Source organism: Molossus molossus, unplaced genomic scaffold (assembly GCF_014108415.1).
Source record: "Molossus molossus isolate mMolMol1 unplaced genomic scaffold, mMolMol1.p scaffold_m16_p_2, whole genome shotgun sequence".
NCBI classification, from domain to species: Eukaryota; Metazoa; Chordata; class Mammalia; order Chiroptera; family Molossidae; genus Molossus; species Molossus molossus.
Window position 1 is genome coordinate 80,977,537 of NW_023425355.1, and position 27,439 is coordinate 81,004,975.

At 36.6% G+C, this 27,439-nt stretch overlaps 1 pseudogene; it reads left to right on the forward strand.

The window, feature by feature from the left end:
• Window positions 1-12,146: 12,146 nt before the first annotated feature.
• The window catches only part of LOC118635360, a 92,034-nt pseudogene continuing 76,741 nt past the window's right edge, over window positions 12,147-27,439 (forward strand).

The following is a 27,439-nucleotide window of genomic DNA, read 5'->3' on the forward strand; positions in this document are numbered from 1 at the left end:
CCTGCAAAGCCTAACAAATTTACTATATGGCATTTTACAGAAAAAGTTTGCCAACCATTGTGCTAGAGTTTAGAAAGCAGAGATGGTGACTCGGTTGTGAGCAGCCACTCTCCACATTGCCAGTCTTGCTACATAAAGGATATTAAATATATGATATAATTTGGGGGATCTCTACCAATTGTTAGAGGAATAAATAAGACCAATATTGTCCCAGATAGCCATGAGTTCCTTAGAGGCCATTGGTTTTACATAAGGCCATGACTAGACAGTGAAATATGTAAGTGCAAAGAAGGGTGAAAGTTATTTCTTCTCTGCAATTCTCCATATCCAGTATAGGGTCCGTCACATAGCAGACACTCAGTAAATCTTGGAAGAATGGATGAATAAATGAGTCATAGAGGAAAAGATTGCTTTACATTTCAATTTAGGCCAGACTGAAGTAAACCACAAAGCTTTATTAATTTTAAAAGCTAAATAATATACTAGTTCTGCAGATTTCATTCTAACCTGGCATCACTGGTTGTGGAAAATCATTCTTCTCGACACACATATCTCCCCTGCCCCACCACCACGTGTTTATGTCTATTGCTTCCATAGTCATCTGACTTTTTCTCCTGTCTGTTTCATGCAGCTTTAATAGAAACTGGTTTAGTCTTTTCAGTTTTAATTTTGCTTTTTTCAACTTATTATTTAGACTTGAAGTTACCATTTCAACACCTATCATTATCTTTCATTTTATACGTATAAAATGAAAATCTCTCCATATATTTATATATATATAATTATATATATAATTATGCAATATATTATAATATAATTGTGTGTGTGTATATATATATATATATATATATATATATATTCCAAGAAAAATACCTTTTGAGTTTACTGAATTAGAATGTATCACTTATAATTCCAGGCCTTATGGAGATGTTATGTGCTTATGTGTTACAAGATTTGAATATGATTTAAATGGATATTTTATTTATTTTAATTTAAATTGACCAAAGGAAAATATGCTAAATATTTTTTTAAAAATCAAATAATTCACAAGAAGAGTTAGCAGTTCAAGTGTCTTTTGTCTGTCCCAGATTCTTAGTTCCCTAACTCTGCTCTCCCACCTTCTTTCCCTCCCCTCCTCAGAGAAGAAAATTTTTGCTAACCAGGGATACATCACACATTTTAAATGCATTTACATACACAAAGGATATTTTGTCTTTATTTTGAGTAAATTACATAAAAAGTGATAGTATATATAAATTTTCTGCATATTTTCTCCATGAACATTTTTTTCATAGTAATTTCTCATCCTATTGACTTTTCCATAGAATTCAATTTGGTGCATGTATTAATTTAATTAGTTCATTGATTTTTAAAAATAAATAATCATGTCATTTAGAACACTGTAGACATTCCTGTGAATTTTTCATCTCCCTATTGACTAGCTACTTATTTTATTGTCCATTTCTCCTTTTATCCCTTAAATAATGTCAGCAATTCAGGTAGGGGACTTCCTAAAATGCTATCTATTTTCTTGGAATTAAGTGCCTCATATATATGTAAAGTAAAGGCTTACTGTCTTCCAAGAATATATTTAAGATATCTTCACTTAGCATGTAATGTTTTGATTATTTCTCAAATCATTTTTTGGACATAGACTATATTCTTGTCAATTGACTGACAATACTTCTAATGTTGGACTGTTTTACTCACTTTTCTGTTTTCCTGAGTTAGTTAAACAGTAAATAGAAGCAGAATTCAATCCAAACATAGAACTGTTTTTGGCTGACCACTTGATACAAAAAACCAGAAGGAAATTTTTAAAAATGTGCTTAACTGAGAGTCGTGGCTCAGACAACAATACATTAAGTGCGGTAGTTGAGGGCATAATTAAATGCTGTGGCACTGCACAGGAGGACACTTTAATTTTGCTTGGATGAGTCAGGGAAGGCTTCAGAGAGGAGGTGCCAATTTAGTTGAATCTTCAATGAAGAGTTTTCTATGTGGTCCATCCAGTGTGGCTCAGTGGTTGTGCATCCACCCATGCACCTGGAGGTCGCTGATTTGATTCTTGGTCAGGACACATGCCCAGGTTGTGGGTCCGAACCCTAGGGGGGAACATGCAGGAGGCAGCCGATTGATGTTCTCTCTCATCAATGTTTCTATCTCTCTCTCCATCTCCATTCCTCTCTCTCTGAAATCAATAAAGGAAAAAAAAAATGAAAAAAGAAAAGAGTTTTCTATGTGGGTGGGAGGAGGAAAACATTCGAAGTAAAGGAGAGAGTATTTATAAAGGCACAGAAGAATGACAGTCTATGGTGTGTTCAGAAAGTTCAAGTAGTTCAGGTCTTCTCTGATAGAGAGTGCATATGGAGGCCAAGTTGATAAATGGCAAGCAAGGTTAAATGATGAAGTGAAGACTTTATTCTGAGAGTGATGGGGATCCATGGGAGGATTTACAGAAAAGACATAAAAAAGATGAAACTTGTATTTCAGAACAGGGGTGAGAAATCTTTTTAGGCTTTGTGGACCATATATGGTCTTAATTGAATTTTTTTTCCTCTTTGTTTCTTTTCCATCTCCTTTTCCTCGTCTCCCTTTTCCCGTACCTCATCCTCTCCCTTCCTTTACAAGCCCTTTGAAAATGTACAAAACATTCTTATTCAAGGGTCATATTAAAACAGGCAAAGGACTGGATTTTGACCTTGGGACACAGTTTGAGGACCTTCAATTTACAAGAGTGGTTTTAGGTTTGAAGACATTGATGACAGAGTTCAGTATCTATCTCCTTGTACTGTTTGGGGTAAGGTGGAAAAGAGGGAACCAATGTGGCTGTGGGTCTGACTGGCAGTGGTCTTCCCTCAGAAGCCTGGACAGGGTTGTGGGTTAGGGCACTGCAACCTTCTTTTGAGGCATGGGTTGCTGAAAGAATGCTTAGAGCAAAGGCAGTATCTTAGATGATTGTAGGACAGATCCACAGTTAATGATACAGAGACACTGTGAAAAGACATGAGTGGTTTAAAGAGAAAAGAAGGAAAAATGAGGCTGAAGACTGACAGAAGTTCCAGGAGGTATTCATGGCTTCAGTGTGGGTGAGTTGGCAGCAGTGAAATGTGCAGACGCAGAGCAGAAAGTTACAGAAACAAATCATTAAACAACAAATTAACTAGAATTACATATGAAACCATACTTAAAGAACTGATTTTTAAAAATAACTCTACCTTTTTATGGCTTACATTTTATTTCATTTTACATATCATAATATATGTTCAAACACTAATGATACTATCTTACATTGAGTGAGCACTCATAACATAACATGCCAGGTACCATTTAAAGTACACTACATGTTTTCTTCAAACCTCATCTAAGCACTGTAACAAGGCATTTTTACTTAAAATTTCCATTTTACAGATTAAAACACTGAGGCTGAGAGGTATGAACTAATTTGTTCAAGACAATATCCCTGGGATTTAAATGCAGACACTCAGTGAATTGCAAGATGGCAGTGGATTACGTGGAAGGTACACTGACTTTCTCCCAGGACCAAACTGGAATTACAACTAAAATATATTTAAAACAAAATAATTCTGAATAACCAACTGAAGACTAATTGGATGTAAAGAAGAGCCCACATCAAGACTGGTAGGAAGTGCTGAGGCATTGGAAGGCTGTCTGAGCTACCAGAGGCAAGAGCTGAAGTGCTAAATTGGTATTTCAGCTATGGCAATTCCTCTGAGAAGTCTGGGATCTAAATCCCAACAGTCTCCCCATACCAGAGTAACATAAGTGGCAAAGATATCCACCAAACATCTGGCTGTGAAAAGCACTCTGGTTCTGTCCAGCAGACACAGCTAAAAACACAGGCATCCTCCTAAAGAGCCAATGCATTAAATTTTCTTTGTATTCACTCAACTTAGGCTCTGGTAGAGGGAGGGCAGTGTGGACTAGAACTACATGAAGAAAGTCTGGGTTCATGACTCTGAAAAGAGAGCTTGAAAGACAGCTGCCAGGATTTCTGTACTGAGTTATTTCTCCACACTGCAGAAGCCATCTTTCTCAGGTAGAGTTTTGCCACCAATGTAGCATTATCCAGGGAAGAAGCAATTGCCCCACCCATTGGAAACTCTTTCGCCCCACCCAGTGGAATTTATGCCTGGTTGAGGTCTAAAGCCTTAGGCTCATTAAATGACTGAGAATAGCAGGCAGCCTGCAGACTGACATAAAAGGCAGAAAGAGAAAACCAATCTGTTACCTACAAAGGAGCTCCCATAAGGCTGTCTGTTGGTTTCTCAACAGGAAAACTACAAACCAAAAGGGAATGGCATGAAGTTTTCAACATAATAAAAAGCAAGGATCTGAAACCAAGACTATTCTATCCAGCAAGGTTTTCATTCAAAGTAGAAGGTGAAATAAAAAGCTTCCCAGTAAAAAATAACTAAATTAATAAAATAATAAAATAAAGAAATTTACTATCACCAAACAAGCACTGCAAGAAATATTAAAGAGACTGCTATAATAATAATAATAATAATAATAAATACATAGAAACATAGGTATAGAGAATAAAAATGGTAATAAATAATACCTATCACTCGACCAGTGTGGCTCAGTGGTTCAGCAACAACCCATGCACCAAGAGGTGACTGGTTTGATTCTGAGTCAAGGCACATGTCTGAATTGTAGGTCCAATCCCCAGTGGGGGGCATGCAGGAGGTGACCAAATGATGTACTCTCTCATTGATATTTCTATCTCTCTTTCCCACTTCCTCTCTCTCTAAATTAATAAACAAAAAAAATTAAAAAGAATACTTATCAATAATAAATAACAACTTGAAAAAATGGTGGCGGAGTGAATGGAAGCTACACAGATGATCTCCCAGGACCAAACTGGAATTATAACTTAAATAAAGACAAATCATCAAAAATAAAAAAGCAATGGAAAAGCAGCTGGAGAGGACCATATAACCAGGGACACTGGTAAGTCTGCAAAGGCACGAGAGTGTGGTGGGCTGGGAGCCCATGGACAGCAGAAGTCATAGCTGTGAGCAGTGCCATCGGGGTTAAAATCCCAAGCCGGATCCACAGCAAAGGGGGCCAGCACAGAGCATTAAGTAAGCCTCAGCCACTCACCATGGGCTCTGGCACAGGAAGGGTGGACTAGACTGGAACTCTGTGGGGAAACCCAGAATTTGAAGGGTGCTCAGAGATTTTGCTGGGACGCATCCACACAGGACAGTGGCCAGCTTGCTTCTTCCCAGAGCTGTGGGGTGAAGCAGCAGCCCCTCCACTGGAGACTCAACACCAACCAAGTGAGCCAAATAAATGCAAATTGAGGTTCATTAACAATCAGCATCTGCCCCAACCATTGGGAATCCTATTACCCTGAAAACCCGAGGGACTTTTTCATTGAACTGAGAACCCAAGGCTCTTCAAAGTACTGAGACTAATAACCTTCAACCAAAAAGCTAGAGGATATCTAAACCATTCCTGGCCTTGCAAATCTATCCAGGAAAGTAAAACTTGACAGTGGTATTTAAGGTGGACTTTACCTTACTCAACCAAAACCAGTAAAGGGAGCCACAAACAACAGAACACCAACAACTACAGGGAAAATTTGGCAGGCTGCAAAACCCACTGAGATAGCCAAAATGCTAAAACAAAGAAACAAATCCCAAATGAAAGAACAAAAGAAATCAACCAAAGATGAAATAAATGAAATGCAGTTAAGCAAGTTATCTGTGATACAGTTCAGAGCCATGTTCCTGAGGAAGCACAACAGCATAAGTAAGGACATCAGCACCATGAGTAAAGTAATAGAAACACTGAAAACAAACCAAGTAGACATGAAGAATTACATAGCAGAAAAAAAAATTAAAACACATTGGAAGGACAAACCAACTGAGTAGAGAAAGCTAAGGACCGGATCAGTGAATTAGAGGACAGGGTAAAAAAAAAAAAAAAAAAAAAAAAAAAAAAAAAAAAAAAAAAAAAAAAAATCAACCAATCAAAAAACCAAAAAGAAAAAAACAATTAAAAAGCAGGAAGACAGCTTAAGAGAACAGTGGGACAACTGGAAATGTGATAACATTTACATCATAGTAGTCCCAAAAGAAGAAGAAAATGAGCAAGGGTTAGAGAATACATTTGAAGAAATACTGACAGAACACTTTCCTAGCTTGGTGAAGAAATAAGGCATTCAAGTTCGAGAAGCACAGAGAGCCCCAAGTAAGAAGAACCCAAACAGGCCCACACCAAAACATATAGTAATTAAAATGCCAAAAATTAAATACAAAGAGTGAATCTTAAAGGCAGCAAGAGATAAACAACAAGTTACCTACAAAGGAACCTCCTACAAAGGCTCTCACCTGAATTCTCAGCAGAAACACTCCAGGCCAGAAGTGAATGGCATGAAGTAATCAAGCTCATAAAAACAAGGATCTGAATCCAAGACTACCCTATCCAGCATGGCTATCATTCAAAATAGAAGGTGAAGTAAAAAGCTTCCCAGATAAAAAAAAGCCCAAGGGGATATATTTGCATGAAATTAGCAATGCAAGAAATGTTAAAAGGACTGCTATAATTAGTACAAGACACAGGACGAAAAATATAACAACACTAAACAAAATTGGCAATAAATGTGTACATATCAATAATCACCTTAAATGTAATTGGATTGAATACTCCAATTAAAAGACACAAAGTAGTTGACTGGATAAGAAAGCATGACTCAGATATATGTTGTTTACAAGAGACCCACCTCACAACAAAAGACTCACATTGGTTGAAAGTGAAGGGATGGAAAAAATCCTTCAAGAAAACAGAGAGCAAAGAAAAGCTAGGGTAGCAATACACATTTCTGATAAAGTAGATTTGAAAATGAAGACCAAAACTAGAAACAAAGAAGGCCACTACTTAATATTAAATAAATCTATCCACCAAGAAGATATAAACTTGGTAAACATATATGCACTCAATATGGGAGCACCAAAATGTATTGCAAATCTTCTGGAGGACTTCAAAGGAGAAATCAACAGCAATACAATCATAGCAGGGAAGTTCAACACCTCAAAGACATCACTGGAAAAATTATCTAGACAAAAAATTAACAAGGAAACAGAGACTCTAAATGATGCACTAGATCAAATTGATTTAATAGATAGCTACAGAGAATTCACCCCAAAACTGCAGAACTCATATTCTTCTCAAGGGCACATGAGATATTCTCAAAGATAGAACACATGTTAAGGCATTAACTAAATCTCTACCAGTTCAAGAAGATTGAAATCATATCAAGCATCTTCTCAGATCACAATGGCATGAAACTAGAAATCGATTGCAACAAGAACATGAAAAGATATTTGAAAATATGGAGGTTAAATATCATGTTATTGAACAATGAATGGGTTACCATGCAGATCAAGGAAGAAATTAAAAACTTCTTGGAAACCAATGAAAATGAACACACAACAACACAAAATCAATGGGATGCTGCAAAAGCAGTTCTGAGATGGAAGTTCTTAGCACTACAGGCCAACTTCAAGAAACAATAAGAATTTCTAATTGATTACTTAACCCCACAACTTAAACAACTAGAAAGCAAACCAAACGAAAATCTCAGAGCAAGTAGAATGTAGGAAATAGTAAAGATCAGAGCAGAAATAAATGACAGGGAGACAAAAAAAAAATTTTTTTTTAAATCAAAGACACAAAGAGCTGTTTTTTTCAGAATATAAAAAAGATTGATGGACCCTTAGCAAGACTCACCGAGAAACAAAGAGAGAAAACCCAAATACACAAAATAAAAAATGAAATGGGAGGAGTAATAACTGACACCACAGAAATACAAAGAATTGTTAACAAATACTTTGAACAATTATACAGCAACAAATTGGACAATGGAGCGAAATGGACAAATTTCTAGAAACACATAGTCTTACAAAACTGAACCATGAAAAGGTAGAAAACTTGTTCTAGACCAATAACAATGAAGGACATTGTAAAACTAAACAATAGCCTGCCACCAAACAAAAGCCCAGGCCCGGATGGCTTCACGGGGGAGTTTTACCGAACATTCAAAGAAGAACTAACACCTCAAACTATTTCCAAAAATTCAAGAAGGAAGACTTCCAAACTAGTATTATCAGGCCAGCATAATTCTAATTCCAAAACCAGAAAAGACACTACAAAGAAAGAAAACTACAGGCCAATATCTCTGATGAAAACAGATGCCAAAATCCTTTACAAAATAATAGCAAATTGGATCCAGCAATACATCAAAAAAATTATTCACCATGACTAAGTGGGATTCATCCCAGTGATACAAGGCTGGTACAATATTAACAAATCAATAAATGTGATACACCACATAAACAAAATGAAAGATATAAACCATATAATCATATCACTAAACACTAAAAAAGTATTTTACAAAATCCACCACCCATTTCTGATAAAAACGCTCAGCAATGTGGGAATAGAAGGATCATGCCTCAACATAATAAAGGCAATATATGAAAAACGTACAGCCAACATCATACTCAATGGGAAAAAAACTAAAAACATTCCCCTTAAGAACAGGAGAAAGAGAGGGATGCCCACTTTTGCCACTCTTATATAACACAGCAATCAGACATGAAGGAAAAACTAAAAGGGATCCAAATTGGAACAGAGGAAGTGAAATTGTTATTATTCGCAGATGACATGATATTATACATAGAAAACCCTAAAGAATCCATCAAAAATGTACTAGACTTAGTAAATAAATTTTACAATGTAGCGGAATACCAAATTAACGTCAAGAAATTGATGGCATTTTTACACACCACTGATGAACTTACAGAAAGAGAAACTAAAAAAACAATTTCAATGACCATCACGGCAAAAATTAAGATACCTAGGTATAAACTTAAGCAAAAAAAGTAAATAACCTATTTGCAGAACACTACAGGACATTGAAAAACAGAATAAAGGAAGATATAAAAAAAGTTGAAACACATACCTTGTTTATGGATTGGAAGAATGTCATCATTAAAATGATCATACTACCCAAAGCAATCCATAGTCAATTAAATCACGACCAACATACCAATGATATATTTTACAGAAGTAGAACAAATAATTTAAAAGTTCACATAGAACCAAAAAACACCCCAAATAGCCACAGCAATCTTGAAAATGAAGGGCAAAAAAGGAGAGTTCACAATACAGTATATCAGGTAATACTACAAAGATACTGTAATCAAAACAGCCTGGTATGGGCACAGGAACAGGCATATAGATCGATAGAATAGAACAAAGAACCCACAAATTGACCCAAGACATCATATGGTGTTGGAGAAATTGGACAGTTACCTGCCAAAAAATGAAACGATACCACCAACTTACACCATACAAAAGAATAAACTCAAAATGGATAAAAAGCTTAAATGTGACTCATAAACCTACAAAAATCCTAGAAGAAAATGTAGGCAACAAAATTGCAGACATTATACGCAGCAAAATTTTTACTGATACATCACCTAAGGCAACAGAAACAAAGTAAAAAATGAACACATGGAACTACATCAAACTGAAAAGATTCTGCACTGCAAAAGAAACAGCCATCAAAATGGAAAGGCAATCCACTGTATGGAACAGCATAATTGCCAATGATACATCAGATAAGGGGTTCATTTCCAAAATATGTAGAGTGCTCACACGACTCAACAACAACAAGAAAGACAAAGAACCAATTAAAAAAATGGGCAGAGGACCTAAATAAACACCTCTCCAAACAGGACATAAAATGTCCAAGAGACATATGAAGAAATGTTCAATATCACTAATCGTTAGAGAGATAAAAATATTAAAACAACAATGAGGTATCACCTCACACCTGTCAGAATGGCCTCCATCAACAAAGCATCAAACAACAAGTGTTGACAAGGGTGTGGAGAAAAGTGACTCTAGTACACTGTTGGTGGGACTGCAGACTAGTGCAGCCACTATGCAAAACACTATGGTGTTACCTCAAAAAATTAAAAATTGAATTGCCATTTGACCCAGTGATCCCACTTCTAGGAATATACCCTAAGAAGCCTGAAAAAACAATTAGAAAGAATATCTGTACCCCCATGTTTGTAGCAGCACCATTTACAATTGCTAGGATCTGGAAACTGCCCAACTGTCCATCATTAGATGAATGGATATAAAAGCTGAGGTACATATACACAATGGAGTACTATGCAGGTATAAGTAAGAAAGATCTCTTATCCTTTGAGATGACATGAACGTACCTGGAAAGTATTATCCTAAGCAAAACAAGCCAAGCAGAGAAAGACCAATATCACATGATCTCACTTATTTGTGGAATATAATGAACGTAACAGTCTGAGAAACAGGGTAGTCTCAGAGATATGGAAATAGGGTACAGACTGACAATCCTCAGAAGAAACCGTGGGGTAGGAAAGATACACCACAGAACTTATATGCACGTATGAATAACCAATGGACATGGACAACAAAGCTGGGGACGGTGTGGGGAGGGATGGGGAGAAGGGTGTCAATGGGGAAAAAAGGAGAAACATCTGTAACAAAAATAAATAACAATAAATGTAAATATAGTAAATGCTCCTATCAAAAGACTTAGGGCAGTTGAATGGATAAGAAAACATAACCCATGTATATGCTGTCTGTCACAGAGCCACCTCAGAACAAAAGATTCTCACGGAATGAAAGTCAAGAGATGGAAAAAATAAATCCATGTGAATGCAAACAATAAAATGGGGGTTGCTATACTGACAAAATAGACTTCAAAATGGAGACTATAGCAAAAGACAAAGAAGGTCACTAAAGAGATCAATTCAACAAGAGGCTATAACCCAGGTAAATACATATAAACCCAATATAGGAGAACCAAAATATATTTAAAAACTATATATATATTTTTCCCCCCACAGGTCAACTATTTTATTGAGAGAAGTATAAACAATTAGCAAGTAGGATACTGCTATATACAGATATAACAACCTGCAAGAGGTTAAGTTTAAGGAGGCTGATCTAGATCATTTTATGGTCCTTCCAGCTCTCCAAGTCCATGACTGCATTTATGGGCAGAGGACATTCAACTGTGCACGGACAGTCTCAGTAGAATGTGAAGTAACGGACCAACCAACAAATCTTCCGCCAGAAAAGAAGTAAGATACTTTTGAAATGTTTTCAATTCTACGGAAACACATACTTAACTAAAAAAAAAAAAAAAAATGCTTTGCTTCCTGCTAGAATATAAGGGGAGCAACTCCTGAAAGGCTCAACTTTTGAAGATACAGAAAATATTTTAAACTAATCATGGCCAGTGTAGTTTAGTGGCCAGTAGTGATGGCTCACACATCCAAGGGTGGAGGGTTTGATTCCCGATCAAGGGCATGTGCCTGGGTTGCAGGTTCAATCCTCTGGCCCTCATCAGGGCATGCAGGAGGCAACCAATCCAGTTTCTCTCACATCAATGTCTCTCTCTCTCCCCCTCTCCCTCTTTCCCTTTAACACTCTTTAAAAAAATCACTGAAAAAAATACCCTTGGGTGAGGATTAACAACAAAAAACAAAAACATACTAACAAAATGAATCATGGGCCAAGTCCAGGAAACAAAGCCCACAGGCCCATGTTGGAATTCCCCCAGGCAAAGCTGGGACAGCATCCTGAGACCATCCGCAGCACAATTTAGCTGTTATTTTAGGTTGGCATGGACTCTGCTGCTGAGTTTAGGAGCCCTTTCAATGAAAAAGTAGGAAAAGGCTCATATTTCAGTTCTAAGTTAAGTCAGTGTTAAAATCAGCTTCTCCCTCTTTCTCCTCTTCCTCTTCTTCTCTTTCAACTGGCTAGTAGCATCAGCAAAAAACATAACTTTGCTTTTTGCCTCACATTCCCTCTTGAGATACTCAAGAACCGCCATGTTGAAGCCAATAGCTTGGCTGACTTTGGAAACAGTTGAGAGGGAGATGCAAAGGGAAGCAGAATACGAGAAGAGTGTGGCCAAAGAAGACCAGCCAGCAGTTCCAGGGGAGACTCAAGGAGAAAATTACTTTACTGGAAAGAAAACTATTGAAACACTCAAAGCAGCTGAGAGGATCATGGAGGCTATTGAACTATACTGAGAAGAAACTGCAAAAATGAAAGAACACAGAGCCATTTGTAAAGCTGCAGAGAAAGAGGTTCCTCTTCCCACCAACCCCATCCTGATGGCTTATGGCAATATCTCTCATTCAGCTTATGTGTTGGAGACTTTTAAAGGAATCAGGTCAAATGAGCTGGAGGAGGCCCTGCTCGTGCTGCCCTTCTACGTACCAGACGTCCTGCAGCTCTTCGAGCAGTTCATCCAGCGGGGCTCCGACATGGAGGTCCTGTGCAGGTGCCTCCTCTTCCTCCTCAGGATTCACTTTGGGCAGATCACTAACAACCAGATGCCTGTGCCAGTGATCAAAAAACTAAAAACTATATTTTTTATATAGTTTTAAAATATATTTGGTTTGGCTCAGCTGTTAGAGTGTCAGCCTGCGGACCAGAGGGTCCTGGGTTTGGTACCAGCTGAGGGCACGTACCTTGGTTATGGTTTTGTCCCTGGCCTCGGTTTGGGTCATGTGAGTGGCAGCCAGTCCATGTGTCTTTCTCATGTCGATGTTTCTCTCTCTCTCTCTTCCACCCTCTCTCCCTCCTACTCTATCTGAAGATAAATTCAAACTTATCCTCAGGTGAGGATAAAAAATATAAATAAATAACCAACAAACAAAAACTTCTGGAGGACTTTATTGGAGAGATAGACAGCAATACAATCAAAGTAGAGGACTTTAACACTCCACTGAAATCACTGGATAGATCTTCTAGACACAAAGGCAACACACTAGATTAAATGAATTTCATTTACATTTACAGAACATTTTACTGCAAAACATCTGAATATACATTCTTCTCAAGCGCACATGGACTATTCTCAAAGATAGATCACATGTTAGGACACAAAATAAGTCTCTTCAGGTTCAAGAAAATTTAAATCATATCAAGCAACGTCTTGGATCACAAGCAATGAAACTAAAAATCAACTAAAATAAAAACACTCAAAACCAGTAAAACACATGAAGGCTAAGTGGCAGGTTATTAATTAATAAATGGGTTACCAATGAGATCAAGGAAAAAATAAAAAAACTTCCAGGAAACAAATGATAATTAACACACAACAGCCCAAAATATATGGGACACAGTGAAAGCGGACCTGAGAGGAATATTCATAGCATTACAAAAATGCCTCAAGAAACAAGAAAGAATTTGAATAAACTATCTAACATTACAAGTTAAAGAATTAGAAATAAAACAACAAGAAAAGATGAGAGTAAGTACAAGGAAGAAAAAAAAAAGATCAGAGTGAAAATAAATGACATTGAAATTTATAAAAGCATACAAAAGAAAATCAATCAAACCAAGATCTGATTCTTTAAAAAAAAATAAGCAAGTTTGAAAAGCCACTAGCCAGACTCATCATGAAACACAGAAAGAGTAACCAAAATAATAAAAGCAGAACTGATGGAGGTGAAGTAACAACTGACACCATAGAAATACCAAGGGTTGTAAGAAAATATTATGAAAAAATATGTGCCAACAAATTGGACAACCTAGGTAAAATGGACAAATTTGAAGATTTATATAAACTTTCAAAACAACAACGAAGATACAGAAAATCTGAACAGACCAATAACAACTAAGGAAATTGAAGCTATAATCAAGAAACTCCCAGCAAACAAAAGCCCTGATCTACACAGACTCACAGAGGAGTTTTACCAAATATTCAAGGAAGAACTAACAACACTCCTCAAATTATTCCAAAATATTCAAGAGAAAGGAAGATACTCAAGCTCTTTTTATGAGGTCTGCATTATCCTAATTCCAAATACTAATAAAGACACTACAAAGAAAGAAAATTAGAGGCTAATATACTGATAAACATAGATGCCAAAATCCTCAACAAAATATTAGTAAATGGGATCCAGCAATATATTTAAAAGTTTATTCACCACAACAAAGTGGGATTTATCCCAGGGATGCCAGGCTGATACAATATTTGCAAATCAATAAAAAAGATAAACCACATAAACAAAGTAAAAGATACAAATCATGCAATCATATCAACAGATTCAGAGAAAGCATTCAGTAAAATCAAGCACCTGGTTTTCTTTATTTTGTTTTGTTTTGTTTGTATTTTTATAGTGGAAGGGAGAGCGAAAGAAACACTGATGTGAGAGAGACACATCTAGTGGTTGCTACCCACACAACCCCAACTGGGGCTGGGGTCAAACTGCAACCAAGGTACTGAACTCGGGACTCTCTGGTTCATGGGCCTATGCTCTAACAGCTGAGCCAAACTGGCCAGGGCAAACACCTATTTCTGATGAAAAATCTCTGTAAGTGGAAATAGAGGAATCACAACCTAACAAAATTAAGGACATACATGATAAACCTACAGCCAACAGTATACTCAATAGGCAAAAGCTAAAAGCATTCTCCTTAAGAAAAAGAACAAGACAGGGATGTCCTCTTTCAGTACTCTTATTCAACATAGCCCTGGAATTCTTAGCCATAGCTACAAGACAAGAAGAAAAAATAAAAGACATCCAAATCAGAAAGGAGGAAGTGAAACAGTTTTTATTTTGCAGATGACCTATTGCACATAGAAAACCCTAAATATTTCACCATTTTTTTAGAAAACTATTAGATTCAATAAAGGAATTCCACAAAGTAGCAGAATACAAAATTAACACCCAGAAATCAATGGCATTTTTATACAACAATAATTTACTCTCACAAAGAGCTTAAATATTCTATTTACCATTACAACAAAAACATGTAGATATCTGGAAATAAATCTAAGCAGGAATGTAAAATTCCTGTTCTCAGAAAATTACAAGACATTGAAAAAAGATATAGAAGAAGATATAAACATGGGGAAGCATATACCATGTTCATGGATTGGAAGAATTAATGTTATAAAAATGTCCATACTACCCCCAAAAATCTATAAAATTACTGCAATCTTTATTAAAATACCAACAGCATACTTCACAAATCCAGAGCAAAAGCTCCAAAAACATATGGAGCCGGAAAAGACCCTGAGTAGCCACAAAATTCTTGAGAAAGATCAAAGTAGGAGGGATCACAATATGGGATATCAAATTATACTACAAAACCATTGTAATGAAAACAGCCTGATAGGGCAAAATAACAGGCATATCAATCTATAGAACAGAACAGAGAACCAACCCAAGCCAGTAGACTCAATTAATATTTGACAAAGGAGGCAAAAACATACAATGGAATATGGACATCTCTTCAATAAATGGTGTTGAAAAATTGGACAGATGCAAACAAACAAACAAACAAAAAATGAAATTGTATCACCAGCTTACACTATGCACAAGAATAAACTCAAAATGGTTCAAAGACTTAAATGTAAGTTGTGAAACCATTAAAATCCCAGAAGTAAAAATAGGCAGCAAAGCCTCAGCCATCTCATTTAGCAGAAGTTTCACTCTCTCGGGCAAGAGAAAGAAAGGAAGAAATAAATAAATATGACTATATCAAAATAAAAACTTCTGCACAGCAAAAGATACCAGTATCAAAATGAAAAGGGAACTCTCTTTATGGGAGAGTATATTTGCCAATGATACATCTGATAAGGGGTTAATTTCCAAAATACAAAAAGTACTCATAAAACTCAACAAAAGGAAGACAAACAATCCAATTAAAAATGGGCAGATGACCTGAATAGACACTTCTACAAAGTGGGCATACAAATGGCCAAGTAACATATTAAAAATGTTCAATGTCATTAATCATAAGAAGGTTGCAGATTAAAATAACAATGAGGTGCCACCACCATAGAAAATAGTATGGGATTTCCTCAAAAAATTAAAAATAATACTATCGTTTGACTCAGTGATCTCACTGCTAGGAATGTATCCTAAGAATCCTGGAATAGTAATCAGAAAGAATATATGCAACCCCATGTTCATAGCAGCACTATTTACAGTAGCTAAGATCTGGAAACAACCCAAGTGTCATCAGTGGATGAGTGGATTGAAAAGCTGTGGTATATTTACACAATGGAATACTATGCAGTTATGAAAAAGATGTTTCTTTTACCCTTTGAGACTGCATGCAGGGACCTGGAGAGTATTATGCAGAGTAAAATAAGCCAATCAGAGAAAGTATCACATAATCTCACTTACATATGGACTCTAATGAACAGAATAAACTGACCAGCAAAATAAAACCAGAGACATAGAAGCTGAGAACAGACTGACAAACCTCAGAGGGAAGGAGGGAAATGGGGCAGAAACAGATAAACCAAGGAACCTATATGCATATATGCATATCCAATGAACACAGACAACATTGTCGTGAAGGTGGGTGGTGAAAATTAGGAGGAGAGACTTCTGTAATACTTTCAACAACGAAAATAAATTTCAAAAGCAAAAAATTCATATACTCTATTTTTGAAGAGCTTTCCTCTTTAGTACCACTCTCACTGCTCATCTAGAGGATATAATGATTTGATATTATAGTTCCCATAATTTACCTTTCACAAGCAAGTGTACCACATGCATACTTCTAGATCTTTCCTCAGGAAAATGTCTTTAGATGCCATGTTCACATCCACACAAATTTGCATGCCAACTTAAAGCTAAAACTATTTAGAAAGTTTGTTCACTGCCTTTACTCTCAGGAAACAAATATATTTTTAAATTCAATAGCCACATTAAACATTTACCATTTACTTTTCATACTTCTTCCTCTAAACTGAAATTTCTCTACCAGTCTTCTCTGAAAGCTGAGTTTACATATGCAATTTGATGGATTAATACTTCATAATATTATTGAAGAACTCAGAAATCATGGCAAATTTTTAGAAAGGGGTGGGGAAATTCAAGTTTATAATTTATTTTATTAAGCAAATCAAACCATATTATGACAAAGAGATCGTTGTTTTTCATGCATGTCATGATAGGGAAAAGATAACAGAAAAATGTCATTCAACTTCCGGTCAAGATGGTGGCGTAGGTAAACGCGGTATCGCGTCCTCCCACAACCACATCAAAGTTACAACTAAACTACAGAAAAACCATCATTCAAAACCGCCTGAAATCAAGCTGAATGGAAGTCCTACAACTACGGAATTAAATCAGCAGCCACATCCACACTGGTAGGAGGGGCGGCGGCGCGAGGGGCGGAGGTGGCGCGACAGGCTGGTCCCACACCCAAGTGTGGCAGATAAAAATCAGGAGGCTCCCGCGGCTGGGAAGGTCCTTCCTGAGGACTGAGGGGTCCCCGTCCCACACCAGGTGCCCCGCTCAGGGTTCCAGTGCCAGGAAGAGAAGTCCCCATAACTTCTGGCTGGAAAAACCAGCGGAAACTGAGGCTCAGGGAAGCTGAAGCGGCAGGAGCACCAGGCAGCTCCCTAAAGGGCCTGCGCACGGACTTATCAGTCTCTCTCCCTCTAAGCTTGGAGGGGAGGCAGCTCAAGGGGCGCCAGAGACATACAGGGAAGAACTGAGCTGTTTGGCACTGGATTGAGGGCTGGAGAGGGGGCTTTCTCGGGGACAAACGTGCTGTAAGAGGCCTTTGTTCCTTTGGTGAGCCCTTCCCAGGGGCAGCATACAGTCTCCATATCTGGGACTCCAGCAACCTGGTTCACACTGGTAGCCCCGCCCTGCTGACTCCCTGAGGCCCCGCCCCACCCCACACAACTTTCAAGACCACCCAAGCTGTTGCCACTTGCTTAACCATAGGATTGGCCGGTCTTGGATCCTGCTTCAGGTTTTTCCTAAATTCTTTCAAATGAGCAGCATCACGTCTCAGCGAGCCCCATACCTCTCATTAAGTAATACACTGAAACAAATACAGGGAGGCAGCCAAAATGAGGAGACAAAGAAACAGATCCCAAATGAAAGAACAGAACAAAACCCCAATAAAAGAACTAACCGAAAGGGAGATAAGCAACCTAACAGATACTGAGTTCAAAATACTGCTTATAAGGATGCTCAATGAACTTAGTGAGAACCTCAGTGAACTTAGGGAGGGCCTCAAGAGCATAGAAAAGGACCAGTTAGAAATCATGGATACACAGTTAGAATTGAAGGAGGCATTCACTGAAGTAAAGAATAATTTACACAGCTTCAATAATAGAGTATGTAAATCCAAGGAGCAAACCATCGATTTGGAATATAAGGAAGCAAAAAATCCCCAATCAGAACAGCAAAAAGAAAAAAAGAATCCAAAAAAATGAGGACAGTGTAAGGAGCCTCTGGGACAACTTCAAGCATGCCAACATTCGCATCTTGGGGGTGCTCGAAGGAGAAGAGAGAGAACAAGAAATCGAAAACCTGTTTGAAACAATAATGGCAGAAAACTTTCCTAACTTGGTGAAGGAAACAGACATACAAGTCCAGGAAGCACAGAGAGTCCCAAACAAGATGAACCCCAAGAGGCCCACATCAAGACACATCATCATCAAAATGCAAAAGGTTCAAGACAAAGAGAGAATCTTAAAAGCAGCAAGAGAAAGGCAGCTAGTTACCTACAAGGGAGTTCCCATTAGGCTGTCAGCTGATTTCTCAAAAGAAACTTTGCAGGCCAGAAGGGAGTGGCAAGAAATATTCAGAGTGATGAAAACCAAGAACCTACAACCAAAATTACTCTATCATGCAAAGCTGTCATTTAGAATCGATGGACATATAAAAACTTTCCCAGACAAGAAAAAATGAAAGGAGTTCATCACTACCAAACGATTATTATATGAAATGATGAAGGGTCTTTTTGAAGAAAAAGATAAAATGTATGAACAAACAAAATGGCAATGAATACATATCTATCAACAATGGAATCTGCAAACAAAATGAACAGGTAGAACATAAACATTCTCATAGATACAGAGAACATTTTGTTGCTTGCCAGATGGGAGGGAGGTTGGGAGAATGGGTGAAAAAGATGAATAGATCAAGAAGTATAAATTCATTGCTAGACTGACAAACCTCAAAGGGAAAGGGGTTGGGGGGGGGTGGGAAGAAATAAACCAAAGAACTTATATGTATAACCAATGGACACAGACAATAGTGTGGGAAAAGGTGGGAGAGAGACAGGAGTGGGGAGGAGGGGGTCAATGGGGGGAAAATGTGGAACATATGTAATACAGTTTACATCCAACAATAAAGATTTGAAAAAAAAGAAAAAGAAAAATGTCATTCAATGTTAATATGCACATTCCATTTTTATCTTAACTGTGTGTAAATGAAAAGGGTCTCTGAACATTCAAATGGACTTTTCACTACTCATTAACCACAAATAAATGCATGGTTAGTGATTTTTCCCAGAAAATTGTCTTGAAAGTGACTTGAATGTGTAGATTCTGGTTAAAGGGCAAACCTTTCCTCCGGGACTCATCAATTCTTTGGTTATTTATAGTTAGAATTGCTAATAATTGTGGAATTTATTACCAGCTCAGATGGGGTTTAGGTCACAGTCTGCACAACAGGGTTAAAGTAAAAAGAGTACTGCCATGAGATTTAATGTGAGAGTTCAAACTACATTTAAATGGTTACAGCCCTGATTCTTTGTTTGTTTGTTTGTTTCTTTAAAAAAAAAAAAAACTTTTTATTTATTTTTAATTAATTTATTTATTTTCATTACAGATGTTTCTCCTTTTCCCCCACTGATTCCCCCTCCCCCTCCCTCCCTGCCCTGTCCCCAGCTTTGTTGTCCATGTCCATTGTTCACGCATACATGCATATAAGTTCTGTGGTTTATCTCTCCCCCACCACCCCCTCTTCTGGGGATTGTCAGTCTGTACCCCACTTCCATGTCTCTGGGACTACCCCGTTTCTCAGACTGTTATGTTCATTATATTGCACCAATAAGTGAAAGTGGAAGTGGGGTATAGCCCTGATTCTTCAGAGATCAGATTCTAGAGAGCTCAGATTCATTCCCACATATGTATCTTTAGGCCCAGCTACATAAAAATACCTGAAGACCCTTAAATGTTTTAGTTTGTGTTTGTTTTGCTTCTATATATTGTATATCTCCTCTCATTCTGAAACACTTTTACACTTAAAATTTATACAAATAAATTTTAGGTATTTTTGTAGTTTTTAAAAAATCTGTATTAATATTTAAAAATGAATACATATGTGATACATAAAAACCTTGTATTTTCTTTTTTTAAATATATATATTTTTAATTCTCACCCGAGGATATTTTTCCATTTATCTTCAGATAGAGTGGGAGGGAGTAGAAGAGATAGAGAGAGAGAAACATTGATGTGAGAGAGACACATTGACTGGTTGCCTCCCACACAACCCTGACCAGGGCCTGGAACGAACTGCAACAGAGGTATGTGCCCTTCACCAGAATCAAACCAATGACTTTTTGGTCCTCGGGTAGACATTCTAACCTATGAGCCAACCAGCCAGGGCACCTTGTATTTTCTTTGCAATAGGTTTAAGCAACACAGAAATATACAGAGCCAAACATGAAAGGATTGCTTTATCATTGGTACCTTGTCTCATGCACACACTGTTTTGAGATATTTTTTTTTGTACTTTTATTGTAGTATGTGTATTTAGAAAAATGAAGAGTATATAGATACAATATTTTTGTTTTTCTTTATGGTGTAACTTTATTTTTTAATGCTTATTTTTTAATTTACTTTTTATACTTTAAAATATTACAAATGTCCCCTCCCCTTTTATCCGTCATCAATACCCTCCTCCCCACCCCCATACTCCTCCAGCTTTCCCCGACCTAATGTCTATGTACATTGGTTGTGCATACATGCATATACGTTTTTTGGTTTACCTCTTCCCACCCAACTCAATCCTTCTGAGGTTTTGCAGTTTGTTCCCTAATTCAATGACTGTATCTATTTTGATCAACAGCTTATTTTGTTCATGATAAACCATCAATAAGTGAGATCATATGGTACTTGTTTTTCTCTATCTGGCTTATCACGCTGAGCATAATACTCTTCATGTCCCTCCATGTCGTCTCAAAGGGTAAGAAATCTTTCTTACAGTTGCATAGTATTCAATTGTGTAAATGTACCACATCTTTTTTACCCACTCATCTTGATATACACTTGGATTATTTCCAGATCTTAGCTATTATAAATAGTGCTGCTCTGAACATAGGGGCACATATTTTATTTCTGATTGGTGTTTCAGACTTCATAGGGTATATTCCTAGAAGTGGAATCACTGAGTCAAATGGCAATTTCATTTTTAACTTTTTTAGAAACCAACTTATTGTTTTCCATAGTGGCTGCACCAGTCTGCATTCCCACCAGCAGTGTACTAGAGTACCCTTTTTTCCACATTCTCACCAGGACTTGTTTGAGAATTCGTTGATGGCTACCATTCTGGCAGGTGTGGGGTGATATCTCATAGTCCTTTTATTTTGCATCTCTCTGATGATTAGTGCTGTTGAGCATTTTTTTATATGTCTTCTGGCCATCTGTATGTCTTGTTTGAAGAAGTGCCTATTCAGGTCCTTGACCTAGTTTTTAATTAGATTGTTTGTCTTCCTTTTGTTGAGTTGTATTAGTACTCCATATATTTTGAAATTAACCCCTTATCTGATGTATCATTGGTAAATATGCTCTCCATATAGTGGGTTCCCATTCCATGTTGATGCTATTTCTTTCTGCTGTACAGAAGATTTTTTACTTTAATGTAGTTCCATGTGTATATTTTCCTATGTCTCTCTTTTTTAAAATTAATTTATTTTTGTTACAGATGTTTCTCCTTTTTCCCCCAATGATATCCCTCTCCCTCCCTCCCTGCTCTGTCCCCAGCTTTGTTGTCCATATCCATTGCTCATACACACCTGCATATAAGTTCTGTGGATCATCTCTTTCCCACCACCCCCTCCTCTGGGGGTTATTAGTCTGTACCCCACTTCCACGTCTCTGGGAATACCCCATTGCTTATGTCCATTATATTCCAAAAATAAGTGAAATCATATGATCCTTGTCTTTCTTTGTTTGGCTTATTTCACTTAGGATGATACTTTCCAGGTCCTTCCATTTTGTCTAAAAGGATAGGAGATCTTTCTTACAGCTGCATTGTACTCCATTGTGTATATGTACCACAGCTTTTTTATCCATTCTTCTGCTGATGGACACTTGGGCTGTTTCCAGATCTTAGCTATTGTAAATAGTGCTGATATGAATATAGGGGTACATATATTGTTTCTGATTGGTGTTTCATACATCTCAGGGTATATTCCTAGAACTTGGATCACTGGGTCAAATGGCAGTTCAATTTTTAACTTTTTGATGTAACACCATATTGTTTTCTATAGTGGCTGCACCAGTCTGAATTCCCACCAGCAGTTTACTAGAGCCCCCTTTTCTCCACACCCGCGCCAACACTTGTTGTTTGATGATTTGTTGATGGTGGCTATTCTGACTGGTGTGAGGTGATACCTCATTGTTGTTTTAATTTGCATCTCTGTGATGATTAGTGATGTTGAACATTTCTTCATATGTCTCTTAGCCATTTGTATGTCCTGTTTGGAGAGGTGTCTATTTAGTTCCTCTGCCCATTTTTTAATTGGGTTCTTTGTCTTCCTTTTGTTGAGTTGTATGACCACTAATTGGAAATTAACCCCTTATCTGATATATCATTGACAATTATGCTCTCCCCTACAGTGGGTTGCCTTTCCATTTTGATGATTGTATCTTTTGCTGTGCAGGAGCTTTTGAGTTTGATGTAGTCCCATGTGTTCTTTTTCTCCTTTGTTTCTGTTGCCTTAGGTGATGTATCAGTGAAAATTCTGCTGCGTATAATGTCTGAGATTTTGTTGCCTACATTTTCTTCTAGGATTTTTATAGATTCATGAGTCACATTTAAGTCTTTTATCCATTTTGAGTTTAGTCTTGTGTACGATTTAAGTTGATGGTCTAGTTTCATTTTTTTTTTGTATGAAGCTGTCCAATTTTCCCAACACCATTTATTAAAGAGGCTGTCTTTACTCCACTGTATGTCCTTGCCACCTTTGTCAAATATTAATTGAGCATATTGCCTTGGGTCCATTTCTGAGTTCTCTGTTCTGTTCCACTGGTCTATCTGCCTGTTCTTGTGCCAGTACCAGGCTGTTTTGGTTACAGTGGCTTTGTAGTATAACCTGAAATCTGGTAATGTGATCCCTCCTACTTTGTTCTTCTTTTTCAAGACTGCTGTGGCTATTCAAGGTCCTTTTTGGTTCCATATGAACTTTCGAAGTATTTGTTCTAGTTCTGTGAAGTATGTTGTTGGTATTTTGATGGGGATTGCATTGAATCTATAGATTGCTTTGGGTAGTATGAACCTTTTAATGATGTTGATTTTACCAATCCATGAACAAGGTATGTCCTTCCATTTTTTTATATCTTCCTCTATTTCCTTTTTCAATGACCTGTAGTTTTCTGCGAATAGGTCCTTAATTTCTTTGGTTAAGTTTATTGCTAGGTATCGTAATTTTTTTGCCGCAATGGTAAATGGGATTGTTTTCTTAGTTTCTCTTTCTGTGAGTTCATCATTAGTGTATACGAATGCCATCAATTTTTTGACATAAATTTTGTACAATATTCACAAATCAATAATTGTGATACACCACATAAATGAAATGAAGAATAAAAACCACATGATCATATCAATAAATGCCGAAAAAGCCTTTGACAAAATCCAGCATCCATTTCTGATAAAAATGCTTGGCAATGTGGGAATAGAAGGATCATATCTCAACATAATAAAGGCCGTATATAAAAGACCTACAGCCAACATCATACTCAATGGGCAAAAATTAAAAGCATTTTCCTTAAGAACAGGAACAAGACAAGAATGCCCACTCCTGCCACTCTTATTTAACATAGTACTGGAAGTCTTTGCCACAGCCATCAGACAGGAAGAAAAAATATAAGAGATCCAAATTGGAAAGGAGGAAGTGAAACTGTCATTATTCACAGATGACATGATACTATACATGGAAAACCCCAAAGACTCCATCAAAAATTTACTAGACTTAATAAATGAATGTGGCAAAGTAGTAAGATACAAAATTGATGTCTTTTGCCTCTCCTGCCTTAGGCATTGTATCAGTGAAAATTCCGCTACTTATGACTTCTGAGATCTTCCCCAACATTATTTCTCAAAGAGCCTTTCTTTTCTCCATTGTATGCTTTTGCCTCCTTTTTGAAATATTAATTACGCATTCTGTCTTGTGTCAATTTCTGTTCTGTTCCATTGATCTATATGCCTCTTCTTATGTAAATACCAGGCTAGTTTGATTGTGATGGCTTTGTACTATAATTTGATATCTTGTGCTGTGGATATTTGGGGTCTTTCTTGGTTTCATATAAACTATTGAAGTATTTGTTTTGTTCTGTGAAATATGCCATTGGTACTTTTTTTGCAATTTTTAATAATTTCTTTTTGTTGCAGATGTTTCTTTTTTTTTTTTCGCACTAGACACCCTCTTCCTGATCTGTCCCCCACCCCCAGAGCATTGTTGTCTATCTCCATTGGTTACACATATGTGCATATAAGTTCCTTGGTGTATTTCATCCCTCTCCCCTACCCATCTCCTCTGAGGTGTGTCAGTCTGAAATGTACTATTTCTATGTCTCTGGGACTATTTTGTTCATCAGCTTACTTTGTTCATTATATTCCACAAATAAGTGAGTCATGTGGTATTTGTCTTTCTCTGATTGGCTAATTTTGCTTAGCACAATGCTTTCCAGGTCCCTCCATGTCATATCAAAGGATAAGAGATCTTTCTTTCTTACAGCTGCATAGTATTCCATTGTGTATATGTACTACAGCTTTTTTATCTACTCATCTATTGATGGACACTTGGGTTGTTTCCAAATCTTAGTGATTGTAAATAGTGCTGCTATGAACATAGGGGTATATATATTTTTTCTGATTGGTGTTTCAGGCTTCTTAGGATATGTTACTGGAAGTAGGATCACTGGGTCAAATGGCAGTTCCATTTTTAATTTTTTGAGGAAACACCATATTGTTTTCCATAGTGGCTGCACCAGTCTGCATTCTATCCAGCAGTGTACTTGAGTTTCCTTTTCTCCACACCCTTGTCAGCATTTGTTGTTTGATGATTTGTTGTTTATAGTCATTCTGACAAGTGTGAGGTGATACCTCATTGTTGTTTTAATTTGCATCTCTCTGATGATTAGTGATGTTGAGCATTTTTTCATGTCTCTTGGCCATTTGTATGTCCTGTTTGGACAGGTGTCTATTTAGGTCCTATGCTCATTTCTTAATTGGGTTCTTTGTCTTCTTTTTGTTGAGTTTTCTGAGTACTCTATATATTTTGGAAATTAAACCCTTATCTGATGCATCATTGGCAATTATACTCTCCCATATAGTGGGTTCCCTTTCCATTTAGATGCTTGTTTTTTGTTTTGTTTTTTCTCTGCGGAAGCTCTTTAGCTTGATGTAGCCCCATGTATTAATTTTTTTCATTGTTTCTCTTGCCTTAAGCATTGTACCAGTGAAAATTTTGCTGTGTGTGATGTCTGTAAATTTTGCCTACATTTTCTTCTAGGATTTTTATGGATTCACAAGTTACATTTAAATCTTTTATCCATTTTGATTGTTTTATAGGTGTCAGTTGCTACTTCTCCTTTTTTGTTTCTGATTTTGTTTATTTGGATCCCCTCTCTCTGTTTCATGATGAGTCTGGCTAAGGGTCATCAATGTTGTTTATCATTTCAAAGAACCAGTTCTTTGTTTCATTGATCTGTTAAATTGCTTTTTCAAGTCTCCATGTCATTTATTGCTGCTTTGACATTTACTTTTTTTTTTCTACTTACTCTGGGTTTTTCCTTTTGTTTATTTCTATTGCTGTAAGTTGTGAGGTTAGACAGTAAATTAGAAATATTTCTTGAGGTAGGCCTGTACTTCTCTCTTGGGACTGCTTTTGCTCCATCCCATAAATTTTATGTTGTTTTGTGCTCATTTTCATTGGTTTTCAGGAAGTTTTAAATTTTTGCCTTGATCTCCTTGTAACCCATTTGTTGTTTAATTACATGCTCTTTAGCCTACATGTGTTTGAATGTTTTTACATGTTTTTGTTTTAATTGAGTTGTAGTTTTATGCCATTGTGATCTAAGATGCTTGATATGATTTCTATTTTCTTGAACTTAAAGAGATTTAGTTTGTGTCCTAACATGTGGTCTACCTTTGAGAATGTCCCATGTGCACTTGAGAAAAATGTGAATTCTGCAGTTTTGGGGTATAATTCTCTGTATATATCTATTATATCGTTTGATCTAGTGCAAAATTTAGAGTCTGTTTCCTTACTGAGTTTTTGCCTAGAGAGTATGTTCAGTGATGTTAGTGGGGTGTTAAAGTTCCCTGCTATGATTGTATTGCTATCAATTTCTCCTTTGAAGTACTCCAGAAGTTTTTAAATGTATTTTGGTGTCCCTATATTCGGTGAATATCTGTTGGATAGATCCTTTCAATATTATGTAGTGATCTTTTTTGTCTCTGGTTATGGCCCTCATTTTGAAGTTTATTTGATCAGATATGAGTATTGCTACCCCAGCTCTTTTTTCTTTCCATTTCCTTGGATGATTTTTTCCATGCTTTCCCTTTCAACCTATGTGAGTCTTTTGTTGCGAAGTGGTGAATCCTTATTTTTTATTGCTTTCTATACCAGTTAGAACACTCAATACAATGTTGAATATAGTTGTAATATCAGGCATTCTTGTCTAAATCCTGTTCTCAGAGAGGAAGCAGTTCAACCTTTCACCAATAAATGTATATTTACTTTTGTTGTTTGAACATCCTTTTGTCAGAATAAAGCGATTTTCTTGAGGAGTTTGTTTAATTTTTTTTTTAATTGTAAATGGATGTTAAATTTTATCAAATATTTTTTCTTAATCTACTAAGAGGATCTTAAATTCATTTTTATGGTTATTTACTTTATTTGAATTTCTAATGGAAGAACAATCTTGCATTTCTGTGATAAATGCAACTTGTATGTGTTGTATTATATTATATCATATCATATCATATTATATTATATTATATTTTTGTATATTGCTTTATTCACTTTGCTGGTATTTTGCTTATGATTTTCACGCTAAGTTAATGAGTAAGAGTTCCATTTGTTTTTTCAACTTCCCTCATTAAAATTTGGTATCTATGGTACACTAGGCATATAAAAACGAGTTGGAATGCATTCCTTTTACTATATTTCTATTTTCTAGAATAGTTTGTGAAAGATTTAAATTTTTCTTTTTTTATTGTTTAGTAGACTGATAATTCAATATCTTTGATTATTTAAGAATATTCAGATTTTCAGAAATTTTTGTCCATATGATTTTTGTGTTTTTCTAAGAATTTTCTGCTTTTTTAC